We start from the raw sequence: 13,360 nt of genomic DNA, 5'->3' as shown, positions 1-13,360 counted from the left end.
ATCGTGTTTGTGTGAGCATTCTGAGCTTTGAACCACTTGATTCCATGCATTATTCACTTAGTTTCATTGATTTGAAGTTTTCATGTTGAAACTTGTGTTGCTCGATCCATGAGATTCATGATGTTATGTGCTTGATTAATACTTGATTTGTGCTCTCCATTGTGTGTGCTTCATGAACATGTGCTTATTTTAAAATTCTGGAAAAAATGTTCATCAATGTTCTTGCTCTGTTACTGTTCATGCGTGTTTTGGTGAAGAAGATGAATCCAGGTGCTAAGGCCACGGTTTTTCTGTTTTGTTTGACCACGCTTTTCCGTTCCCAAAAGTTTCACTAAAACCGTTGCCAAATGTTAGGGTTTTGATCTTACTGGTTGCATGCGCGCGCCATGCTTAATTCTGATTGGCCAATGGCATTGTTAATGAAACACATTGTTTCGTCCAGCGCGCCAAGTACCTCATTTCAAATTAATTCCATATTAATTCATTTAATTCATTTTCTAATTCAATTTTTATTTCATTTCATATTGCATCTTCAAAAAATCATAATAAATCAAATAATGGTCCAAATGACATGGGGATTTTTGCTATGATTTTCTTTTTCTCTCTACTTTTTTATCAGCATGATAACCAAAATTGTGCCTGGTCTGGATTTATTTTTACCTAGTGTTCTTGTATGTGTGTGCATTTTGAACATTGCTTGCCTTTTCCTTTGTGAAATGATGGTTGTTAATCCTATGTTTCTGGAATTTTTCATGATGAAACTAGACTCATTCCTTGACATTTTGGTGTTGAATTTGCATTTTTATCATTTGTGGTTTCTGGTTTGTGAATTTTCTAAGTAGGTGTGACAATTTGTGTCACACCTTTGCTTGTTCATCTTGTGCTATGCGTTTACCCTATCAAATGATGCTCAATTGTTCTGATTTTTTGCATGCTGATCATATGAGATGTCTTGAATATGCATGAATTTTTCCAGATTTTTGTGAATCATTTCTGATTTAATTGAGATTTTTCATTCTGTTTGGTCACATTTGGACTTTAAAATTGCTTTGAACTTCAATTGATCATGAAATGCATTTGGTAAATGATATTGATGTGAGACTCTTTGCTATGTGTCAATAATTGTTTGAGGTTTCATCATGTTAATTTTCACCTTCTGTTTTAAATTTTTTCATCATCTTTGACCCTAGGCTTTGACCTAGTGGTTTGCCTCTCATATTTGAAGTTTTGTTTCAGGTCACACATTCAAGTTACACAATTGATGATGCCTCATCTTGAGAGCATTTGATATTTGCTTTTGATTACTAATGTGTGTTTTGTAGGTTGATATTGACTCTCTTGAGTTTGACTTGTGGCTTATGCCTTTGCCTATATTGGTTGTCTGTTGCATTAACTGTTGGTTGTTTGTCTGTATAGTTGTACTGATTTGTTTGATGTTTCAACAGGTACATAAGTTGCTTAAGTTCATTTTGAACTTGCTTTTGCTTGGTTGCTTAACCACTTAGGTATAACCTCTCTTCTTCATGTAGTCTGGAAGACCTGGCCTGTTATGTGGTCAGGCACCTGTCTGAAGTCCTCCTTAAGAGGCAATGCTTGTGATTGTTTACTCTTTGTGCCAAGCAGGAAAAGTCCTCTTATGAGGCAATTGGTAGATAAAAGAGATGTGTAGTCCATCTCCTACTATTCAGTATGTCATCCCTTTGCTCACATTACATGTTGATGCATTGTGGATATTAACCCAAGATCCTATAGAGTCATTCTCTTGTGGAGAGAGTTCCAACTTTCTGAACTCCCACACCTTCTATTATTCAAAGCTCTCCCAGACCAGGGATAAGAGCTATGAGGCACACCCCTCATCTCCATTTCATATGCTTCACCTTAACTCTCAATGTTAAGGTTAAGAGCACAACTTACCCCATTCCAGTTGACTTTAAAGTCTAACCTTTGCTTGAGCCTAATTGCTTGTATATAGTGTGTGCTAATTGACTTGTGTGTTTGCTTACCTGATTCATATGTGCATATCTGCTTGAGTGTGCCTTAGTGCATTTATCATCATCATTTGTTTATCATTTCATAAGCTTTGCTTTATAGCATTTTTGCTTTGTCCATGGAGGAAACAAGCATAAGTCCATTACTTGGCAGTTGTTCCAATGATATGGTGTGAGACTAGTGTAAGTCCATTGATTGGCATCTGGTATCATTGTTTTGTTTTAGGAGATTGGTGTAAATCCATTGATTGGTATCTGGTATCCGTGTTTGTTTTGTGAGACTAGTGTAAGTCCATTGATTGGCATCTGGTATCATTGTTTTGTTTTAGGAGATTGGTGTAAATCCATTGATTGGTATCCGGTATCCACCTTTGTTTGTGAGATTGGTATAAGTCCATTGATTGGCATCCGGTATTATTGTTTTGTTTTAGGAGATTGGGGTAAGTCCATTGATTGGTATCCAGTATCCATGTTTGTTTGCGAGATTGGTATAAGTCCATTGATTGGCATCCGGTATCACCTTGCTTTGCATTTGCTTACTTGCTTGGTTGCTCATTCCAAAGGACACACTTGAATCATCTACATATGATTTCAGGAAGTGAACATCTAAGAAGTTTTACACTCCCTCACCCTCCCACCTTTTGTTTCTCAAAACTCCCTTTTCACATTGTTAATTCAAAAACTTTGACAAATATTGTGCAAACATTGTCACTTCTTTTCAAATTAGAAACCTAGGCTTTAGGCCTTTGATTTTTCAAACTCCATTTCATAATACTTCTTTGAATTGAATCCTAATCATACTTTGACTATTTTTTGTGAATAAATCCTAATTGATTAATCCAACTCATTCAATTGTTTTGTGGCTTTGTCCATTCTTGATAAGTTTTCATACATTAGATATAGGTTTGATTTATCCTAGTTGGTTGATATTAATCTCACCTTCTTGTCCTTAGTGATTGAATTGTAAGACTTCCTTGCTTATTATAGGGTTAACCCCTCACTAGCAAGTTGAAGCTATTCTCACATGGTGGACTTGTTGTTTGTATAAGGTTGAGTTTTCTCCCGTGGATAACGAAAGACCTTAAGGGCTTTTATTTTAAAATGAACCCACTCATATTTTGGAAATCTTTTAGCCGAACTACGGCGTTTTGATCCTTACCTTCCATGGAGAGGTACGTAGGCAACGGGTTCATCCGTTCAAACACAATAAAAAATTTGTATATTCTTTTCTCATCCCTTCCATCATTGTTTGCACAATATGTCATAAACAAATAAAACTTTTTATACAACAAGTGTGAAAAGGGCTCCCTAGGAGTACCTAGGACGTTTTGGGTGCCTAACACCTTCCCATTGCGTAATTAACCCCTTACCCAGTTTCTCTGATCTTTTCATTAGTTTTCTATGTGTAAAACTTCTTAGGCTTTTGTTCGCTTTTTAGCCAATCCTTTGGATAAATAAAAGTGCGGTGGCGACTCGATTTCTTTGTATGCTTTGCTTTTGATTTAATCAATAAATCATAAAGTGACGAATACACCGCTACAGAAAAGTGGCGACTCTGCTGGGGATAACATTAGACCCTCCTTGGTGGTTTTGCCTACTTTTCACCCTTGTTGTGTGATATTGCTTATTTGTTATATGACATATTTTTGTACAATTTGGGATAACTGTATTGATTGTAATGTTTGAATTGCTTGATATACAATTGCTGTTTGCTTTGGTGATCTCTGTGAGATGAGTTCTGTACCCGAACTCGAGTGCACTCTAGGATAGGAGAATGGCGTAGTCTTGTCGACTTGTGTGGAGTATTCCTTAACAAGTTGACTTGCGAGTCCATTCACTTGGTGGAGGTCATGTTGGATTAATAATGTCACACAAGTTATTTGTGGTTAGGCATTATTCTTTCAATCATGTGCCTTAGAAGCCAAGGACCTTAGTTTACCAAGCCCATCTTGGCCTATTTTTAGGATGTAGTGCGGAGGTCGTTCAGATGTAAGATCTGATGCGATTGTTACGCGATACTACACTCATAAGAGTCTCTCTTGAGAATATTTTTGGAATACGAGTATTCGTTCCTCCGATAATATCCGAAAGATGGGACGATGACTATGGGAACCTCTGGTAGAACATGTCTGGCAGGTTTAAACCCTAGTACACTCCCTTTGGGTGGTTCTTAACCAGGACTCCATGCTCGTGACTCTCAACAAACCCGTGATTCATGGTTGAGTCGTTCAGACACCCTTAATATCAATGGAACTTGGGCGTTGATAAGGTGTAAACCATAATCCGCCAAAATGGATGGTTGATATTAAGGATGATTGAGCCGGTTCATGTATTGTTAATATCAATGGAACTTGGGTGTCGATACGGTGAAAACCATAATCCACCAAAATGGATGATTGATATTAGGGATACAATGGGCTTTCCCATGACCTTTGTCTGGTGTGATTTGCTTGATCCTTGAGTGTGATTGTTGCATTCATGCATTCATGCATTCATCTACATTCATGTCATCAGAAAAATGAGAAAATTTTCAAGGAACTTAAAGGGTTTATTTGCAAAATTTTCAGACATGGAAAGATCGAAAAGGCATACAAAGAAGTACAACTTTAGACAGCCCGATGTGAAAGAGTTAAGGAATCTGACATCCTATGTATTAGATCCCTTGGGTTTCAAAGCTCGCTATGGGAAGCTTCTGCCTCTATTGACTACTCAGGTTGACGAAGGTTTGATGAGTACTTTGGCTCAGTTCTATGATCCTCTGTATCACTGCTTCTCATTTCCGGACTTCCAGTTGTTGCCTACGCTTGAGGAGTATGCTCATCTTATTGGGATCCCGATTCTGGATCAGGTGCCGTTCAGTGGCTTAGAGAGTATTCCGACTTCTCGAGAGATTGCAGACTTGTTGCATATAGATAAATCCCTTATTGAGGCGCATATGACCACCAAAGGTGGAATTCAGGGTCTTCCTTCTGATTTCCTCATTGCTCAAGCTATCGTTTATGGGAAGGCCAGGAGTGAGGATGCCTTTGAGGCTTTATTTGTGCTGCTCATCTATGGTTTGGTATTGTTCCCCAACATCGACAAATTTGTGGATGTGAACGCCATTAGGATCTTCTCAGTTCTTAATCCCGTTCCGACTCTGTTGGGTGATGTCTATTTCTCTTTGCATCTGAGGAATGCAAAGGGTGGAGGAGTTATTGTGTGCTGTTTGCCTCTGCTGTATAAGTGGTTTATTTCTCACTTACCGCAGACGGTTGCTTTCAAGGAGAACAAGGGATGTCTACGGTGGTCTCAGAGACTCATGTCTCTCACTAATGATGATATCTCTTGGTATGATCGCATGTATGATACAGTGCAAATTATCGATTATTGTGGTGAATTCCCTAATGTGCCTCTTCTCGGTATATGCGGTGGAATCAGTTACAATCCTATTCTAGCACGTCGTCAGCTTGGGTTCCCCCTAAAGGATAAACCTTATAACATTCTGTTAGAAGGTGTATTCTTTCAGGAGGGTAAAGATCCCCAAGGCCTGAAAGCCAGATTTGTCCACGCTTGGCGCAAGGTTCAGAAGAAGGGTAGGAATGAATTGGGTCCGAAGAACTGCATTGCTTTGGAGCCATATACTTCTTGGGTCAGACAGAGAGCTTCTGAATATCTGATGCCGTACGACTATCCGAGACCTACACCATTGGATGTGGCTGGGCCTTCAACCCTCCCTAACCAAGGCGTAGAGGAGTTGAGAGAAGAAGACCTTTCACGTGCTTGGATCCGTGAAAGAGAGGAGTTGCTTCATCAGCTTAAGGAGAAGGACGCTCTAATTGAGTTTCTCGAGCATCAGGTGATCGATGATCCGAATGATACTTGGACTTCTCTGCTTCCTCAGTCTTCCAAGTTCTGGAAGAGGAAGTATGATTGACTTGCAAAGGAGAAAGCGGATATGGAAGCAGCCTATGAGAGAGAGATCAAGAAGCTTTGTGCATCTCGTCTTCCAGCATCTCGAGCTTCTAGGGATCCATAGGATGTTTATGTTCCTTTTCCCTTGTAATAATCAAAAATGCTGTACTTCTTTGTTTCAAATATATTTGATGAGATGTTTTCCATATGCTATTAAATGCTTTAAATATTCAAAATTTGCAAATGATACCCTAAAAGTTCCTTGAAAATAAAATAAAGCATATGCACGAGCATTGCATGCATCATTTTGCATAAGCAGGTTGTCCTGGTCTTCTTGTCTGTGGCCTAACTCTGTGCTCTTCATTTATTTTGAAGACAAGCTGACTCATCGGTACTATACCAGAGCCAATTCTGCTAGAGTGATGGATCAATTGGAACAAGAGAACAGAGAATTGAAGGAAGAGGTCGCTCGTTTGAGTGCTCTGATGGAGCAGTTTCTGTCTGCTCAAAACCAACCTTCTCCACCTCCTACAACTCCTCTCCAGAGGACGGTTATATCTGAAGTCGTTGCTCCGACTGTGCCAACTGCCAGTGCTCATTTTATGCCTAATGCCATGCCAGCCGGGTTTCCGTGGGGTATGCCTCCAGGTTTCATGCCAGATATTCCACCTCCGACTTTTGCTTCCATGCCGGCATCTAGCCCGGTCCTTGCTGCTGCTCCTCCTGTCGTGCATACCATTCCCAGGGTAGACGACACCATCTATCATTCTGAGCCGTCTGAGGGCCCAGATGTCAATGAGAAGATGGAAGCAATGAATGACCAATTCCTTGAGCTGCGTAAGGAATTGAAGACCCTCCGAGGGAAAGATCTGTTTGGCAAGTCTGCTGCTGAACTTTGCCTTGTTCCCGGTGTTAAGATTCCAATTAAGTTCAAAGTGCCTGACTTTGAAAAATATAAGGGGAACACCTGCCCGCTCGCTCACCTGGTCATGTATGCCAGGAAAATGTCTACGCAAACAGATAATGATCAGCTTCTGATCCATTATTTTCAGGATAGTTTGTCCGGTGCGGCTCTTCGCTGGTATATGAGCCTTGATAGTGAAAACATCCGATCTTTCAACGATCTTGGCGAGGCCTTCGTCAAGCAGTACAAATATAATCTTGATATGGCGCCTGACCGTGATCAACTCAGGGCCATGTCTCAGAAGGATAAAGAGACATTCAAGGAGTACGCCCAGAGGTGGCGAGAGTTAGCAGCTCAGATTACTCCTCCGCTGGAAGAGAAAGAAATGACTAAGATCTTTTTGAAGACTCTTAGCTCATTTTATTATGAGCGAATGGTTGCGAGTGCTCCCTCTGATTTCACCGAGATGGTGAACATGGGGATGCGTCTGGAGGAAGGAGTCCGTGAAGGACGTCTGTCGAAAGATGAGAGCTCTTCTAAACGGTATGGGGCGTTTAAGAAGAAAGATGGGGAGGCCCATGCTGTGCAATCCCATGCTAAACCAAGAAGACCCTCTGTCAAGAGGAAGCCGGCGCGTCATCAGCACCAGGTGGCTCATATAGCACCTGTCTTCAGAGATAATGCTCAGTATCAACAGCCTAATCAGCATCAGCAACAACCTCAGTATCAGCAGCAGCATCGTCCACAGCAACAGGCTTACCAGCCTCGTGGCAGCACCAGTAACCAAGCCAACCTGAATTATGATAGGAAGAAGATCAGCTTCGATCCCATTCCTATGTCATATGCTGAATTATATCCTTCCTTGTTGGAAAGGAAACTGGTTACTCCCAGGGAGCCTCCAGCTGTGCCTGCCAACCCGCAGTGGTGGTATAAATCAGATCAACATTGTGTTTATCATTCCGGTGCTCCGGGACATAGTATTGAGAACTGCTTTCCATTGAAGGCTAAGGTTCAAGACCTTATGCGATGCGATATTCTGAGCTTCGAGGACTCAGGCCCCAATGTTACAAAGAACCCATTGCCCGAGCATGGGAAATCAGTGAACATGGTCCAAGGGTGCCCTGGGAAGTATAAAGTCAAATATGTGAGCCATATTCGACAGTCATTGGTCGAGTTGCATCGTTTGCTGTGTCAGTACAGCCATATGGAGCATGACCATGACAGATGCCGCATTTGCTCCGTCAATAGACTGGGTTGTCGCCAAGTGCGAAGAGAGCTTCAAGAGTTGTTGGATGAAGGTACTATAGAGATTCCTCAGAACCGTAATGTTGATGAAGATGAACCAGAAGTCAATGTTATTTCTCCTGTGTTCAAGTTGCCTGAGCCTGTTGTCATCCGTTATGATGGTAGCAAGCCGAAGGTCTCTCCTTCTCTGATAATCAAGCCTGCAGGCCCTGTGCCTTATTCTTCGGATAGAGCTATCCCTTTCAGGTACAATCCCGTTGCTGTGGAAGATGGGAAGGAAGTGTCGTTGCCTTCAACCTCTGTGGTTAATATTGCTGACGTGAGCGGGTTGACCCGTAGTGGTCGTGTGTTTTCTGCACCCCCGAAGCCTCACATTGTTTCTGATTCTGCCGAGCATCCGGTTGGGACTGCTGTGAGTGTTCAGAATCCGGCACCTGTTGCCAAATCCTCCTCTGTACAAAAGACTCCTGCTTCTTCTGTTAGCCTGAGTGGCATTGTGAATGAAGAATGTGATGAGATGTTGAGGCTCATCAAGAAGAGTGAGTACAATGTTGTAGACCAGCTTCTACAAACGCCTTCCAAAATCTCCGTTTTATCTTTGCTTCTGAATTCAGAACCCCATAGGGAGGCTCTGCAAAAAGTTTTGGATCTGGCTTATGTTGATCATGATGTCATAATAGAACAGTTTGATAGTATAGTTGCAAACATTACTGCTTGCAACACGTTGAGTTTCTGTGACGCTGATCTCCCTGAGGAGGGAAGAGACCACAACATGGCTCTACATATTTCCATGAACTGCAAGACTGATGCCATGTCCAACGTACTGGTGGACACTAGGTCATCTCTTAATGTATTGCCAAAGACCACACTCTCTCGATTGTCATATCAGGGGCCTCCCATGAGACAGAGTGGTGTTGTTGTGAAGGCTTTTGATGGGTCGCGTAAGACCGTGATTGGGGAAGTTGATCTCCCAATCAAGATTGGACCGAGTGATTTCCAAGTTACCTTCCAGGTTATGGATATCCACCCATCATATGGTTGTCTCCTTGGTAGACCATGGATCACGAGGCTGGCGCCGTGACATCCACCCTACACCAGAAGCTGAAATTCTTCAAGAATAAGAAACTGGTTGTGGTAGGGGGAGAAAAGGCTCTCCTGGTTAGCCACCTGTCTTCTTTCTCCTATATTGATGTTGAGGATGAAGTTGGAACTCCTTTCCAAGCTTTATCTATTGCTGAACCAATTGAGAAGAAGTCTCCTTCATTTGCTTCCTATCGCGATGCGAAACCGGACATTGAATGTGGTGCAGTTGCTGGTTTGGGGAAGATGATTGAGCTTGAAGACAACAGATCCCGGGCTGGCATTGGCTATTCTTCTGGGGCGTTCAACGAGCATGGGCTGTTCAAGAGTGGAGGTTTCATCCATGCTGATCAACCTGAAGAAGCTGCTGCTATCTTGGAAGGGGATGCAGAGGATTTGAGCAACTTCATCATACCTGGTGGTGTCTGCCACAATTGGGTCACTGTGGATGTTCCTACAGTCATTCATAGATCAGAGTAATGGTTCACTTTGTTCAAAACCCTTCTCCCATGCCAAAAGGAGAAGTGATGACATTGTTGGCAGCATTTATACAATGATATTTTCATTCAATTAATGCATTGTTAAACATTTGTTTTTCCATTTGTTTTCACTTTTTGCTTTTGCATGAAATCAGTGATCACAAAAAACCCATAAAAACAAGAATAAAAGCAATCTTTTCATCTGCATAATGGTTTGCTTGTTTAAATTCTAAAGTTTTTCATTAACCAAAATCATTATGCAGGTTGATTCTAAGACCCATTGAACATAATGATCCAACGCCATCTCCCAATTTTGAATTCCCTGTATTTGAGGCAGAGGAAGATGATGTTGAGGAAATTCCTGACGAGATTACCCGTCTCCTTGAGCACGAGAAGAAGATCATTCAGCCGCATCTCGAAGATCTGGAAACAGTCAACTTGGGGTCTGAAGATTGTGTTCGTATGGTGAAGATTGGGGCACTTCTTGAAGAGTCTGTCAAGAAGGGGTTGATCAGTTTGCTACGAGAATATTCCGATATCTTTGCTTGGTCGTATGAAGACATGCCTGGTCTAGATACAAATATTGTGCAACATTTCCTGCCTTTGAAGCCTGAGTGCGTGCCTGTGAAGCAGAAGCTCAGAAGAACTCATCCAGATATGGTAGTGAAGATCAAAGAGGAAGTTCAGAAGCAAATTGATGCGGGGTTTCTGGTGACTTCTACATATCCTCTATGGGTGGCCAACATTGTTCCTGTGCCTAAGAAAGACGGAAAAGTCCGTATGTGTGTTGATTATAGAGATTTGAATAAAGTTAGTCCGAAAGATGATTTCCCTCTACCACACATTGATATGTTGGTAGACAATACAGCTAAATTCAAAGTCTTTTCCTTCATGGACGGATTTTCCGGATATAACCAAATCAAGATGGCACCCGAAGATATGGAGAAGACAACATTCATCACACCTTGGGAAACATTCTGTTATCGAGTGATGCCGTTCGGTTTGAAGAACGCCGGAGCCACGTATCAACGAGCTATGACTACCTTGTTTCATGATATGATGCACAAGGAGATAGAGGTCTATGTTGATGATATGATTGCTAAGTCCCGAACGGAAGTTGAACATGTTGAGCATTTGTTGAAGCTTTTTCAATGTCTGAGGAAGTTTAGACTTCGTCTGAATCCGAACAAATGTACATTTGGAGTCCGTTCCGGCAAGTTGTTGGGTTTTGTAGTCAGCGAGAGAGGTATTGAAGTTGACCCTGCCAAGGTCAAAGCAATACAAGAGATGCCTGCACCCAAAATTGAGAAGCAAGTCCGAGGTTTTCTTGGCCGCTTGAACTATATTTCCAGATTTATATCCCACATGACTGCCACGTGTACGCCGATATTCAAGCTCCTTCGGAAAGATCAGTCTCATAATTGGACCGAGGATTGCCAGAAAGCTTTCGACAGTATTAAAGAATATCTGTCTGAACCTCCGATCTTGTCTCCGCCTGTAGAAGGAAGACCTCTGGTTATGTATTTGACTGTTCTTGAAGACTCGATGGGTTGTGTACTCGGTCAGCAAGATGAATCAGGGAAGAAAGAATCTGCTATCTACTACCTCAGTAAGAAGTTTACTGATTGTGAGTCTCGATACTCTATGCTTGAGAAGACGTGCTGTGCTTTGGCTTGGGCTGCTAAGCGTTTGCGCCAGTACATGATAAATCATACTACTTGGTTGATATCCAGAATGGATCCAATTAAGTATATTTTCGAGAAGCCTGCTTTAACTGGGAGGATTGCCCGTTGGCAGATGTTGTTGTCTGAGTATGATATTGAGTATCGAGCTCAGAAAGCTATCAAAGGTAGTATCTTGGCTGACCATTTAGCGCACCAGCCGATTGAAGATCATCAGTCTGTTCAGTATGACTTCCCAGATGAGGAGATTCTGTATTTGAAAATGAAAGATTGTGATGAGCCTACACTTGATGAAGGTCCAGAACCTGGTTCCAGATGGACGATGGTGTTTGATGGCGCTGTAAATCAGTACGAAAATGGAATTGGGGCAGTAATCATTACTCCTCATGGCACGCATATTCCGTTTACAGCAAGGCTAACTTTCAAATGCACGAATAATATGGCTGAGTATGAGGCATGTATTATGGGATTGGAAGAATGTATTGATTTGAGAATCAAGCACCTTAATGTGTATGGTGATTCGGCCCTGGTTGTCAATCAGATCAAGGGTGAATGGGAGACGAATCAGCCAGGTCTCATTCCATACAGAGATTATGCGAGGAGGATTTCAACGTTCTTTACAGAAGTTGACTTTCATCATATTCCTCGAGAGGATAATCGGATGGCAGATGTGTAACACCCTTCTAAAATACCCCAAGTATTTAATTAAAATAATAAAATATCAATCAGAGTAATTATGCCCTGAAGGGTGTCACACAATCATTTCACACCAATCGTCAATATATCCTGTCATGCTCATTTATTCAATCAAAATAGGACACTTTTGCATAATTCGCAGCGGATACAAAATAACAACATTCAAATCATGTACTACATTACATGTAAAGTTGTTCAACAACCAAAAGAAAACATAGTAAAACATCCCATCCCGATGTTACATCTACCAGAGCATGACCCACTAAGGACTACACTAGACTCCCAGGACTAGCTTCTATTCAATCACTGCTCGTTACCTGAAAACATAGTTGTAAGGGTGAGTCCTTCAATCGATATAATAAGCATTATAAAATATCATGTAATGCTAAGTAATATAACACATATCATTACCCTAATCAGATTACACATATTCAGCAACGGCAATATCAACTCATAATCATCACCATCATCATACTCAAACTCAAAACAACGATAAAACACACGTATAATATTGGAATACATCCATTCATATTATACGCCATACATACATATATTATGCAATGAGACTCCATGCACGCGGTACCGACTATTCGTGAACATATAGTTCAACCTCACCGACCAAATCCAGGTACGGCTACCAAGCTCACTAGTCCCATTCATTTGAGACCTAGTGACTCACATCACTAATTCCTCACCATGGGAATTAGCTACCACCCCAAGGGCCATGCTATGCACGCTAAATCACCTAGCATGCAAACATCAACAACAATTCACAATAACTCATCACTAATTCCTCACCATGGGAATTAGCTACCACCATAAAGGCCACAACATGCATGCTAATCACCTAGCAATGCTACATCATCAACAACAATTCAAGAATAGATATATGCTCACACTCTAAGCCATAAAACAGTCTATTCACAAATGCACACATAACTGATACATTCACAGCATCATGCATACCATCACACATCATCAGTATTTTATCACATAAGCATATCATATCATGCCAAATAACAACCACAGTATTAGCACACTCTACTAATACCTATACTACTCAAAACAACGGGAAATGATCCCTAATATATCATACATCATCTGCATTACGTTACTCAGCTGAACAGTTAAAAACTGCACAACAATAGCTCAGGAAAATCACAATCCTGCCCATACGCGTATTGCCTAACCCCATACGCGTATGGCCCATCTCCTGACAAAATCCCATACGCGTAACACCATCTCATACGCGTATGCTACGCGTACCACTTCTCCATACGCGTACCAACAGAGACCAATCTACGTTCAAAACATCATCTTCCTCATCCCTACGCGTATTGCCTAGTGCCATACGCGTACCATGCCATCTCATACGCGTATTGCCTAGTGCCA

Source organism: Lathyrus oleraceus, chromosome 3 (genome assembly GCF_024323335.1).
Source record: "Lathyrus oleraceus cultivar Zhongwan6 chromosome 3, CAAS_Psat_ZW6_1.0, whole genome shotgun sequence".
NCBI lineage: Eukaryota > Viridiplantae > Streptophyta > Magnoliopsida > Fabales > Fabaceae > Lathyrus > Lathyrus oleraceus.
This window is presented reverse-complemented; position numbering follows the sequence as displayed.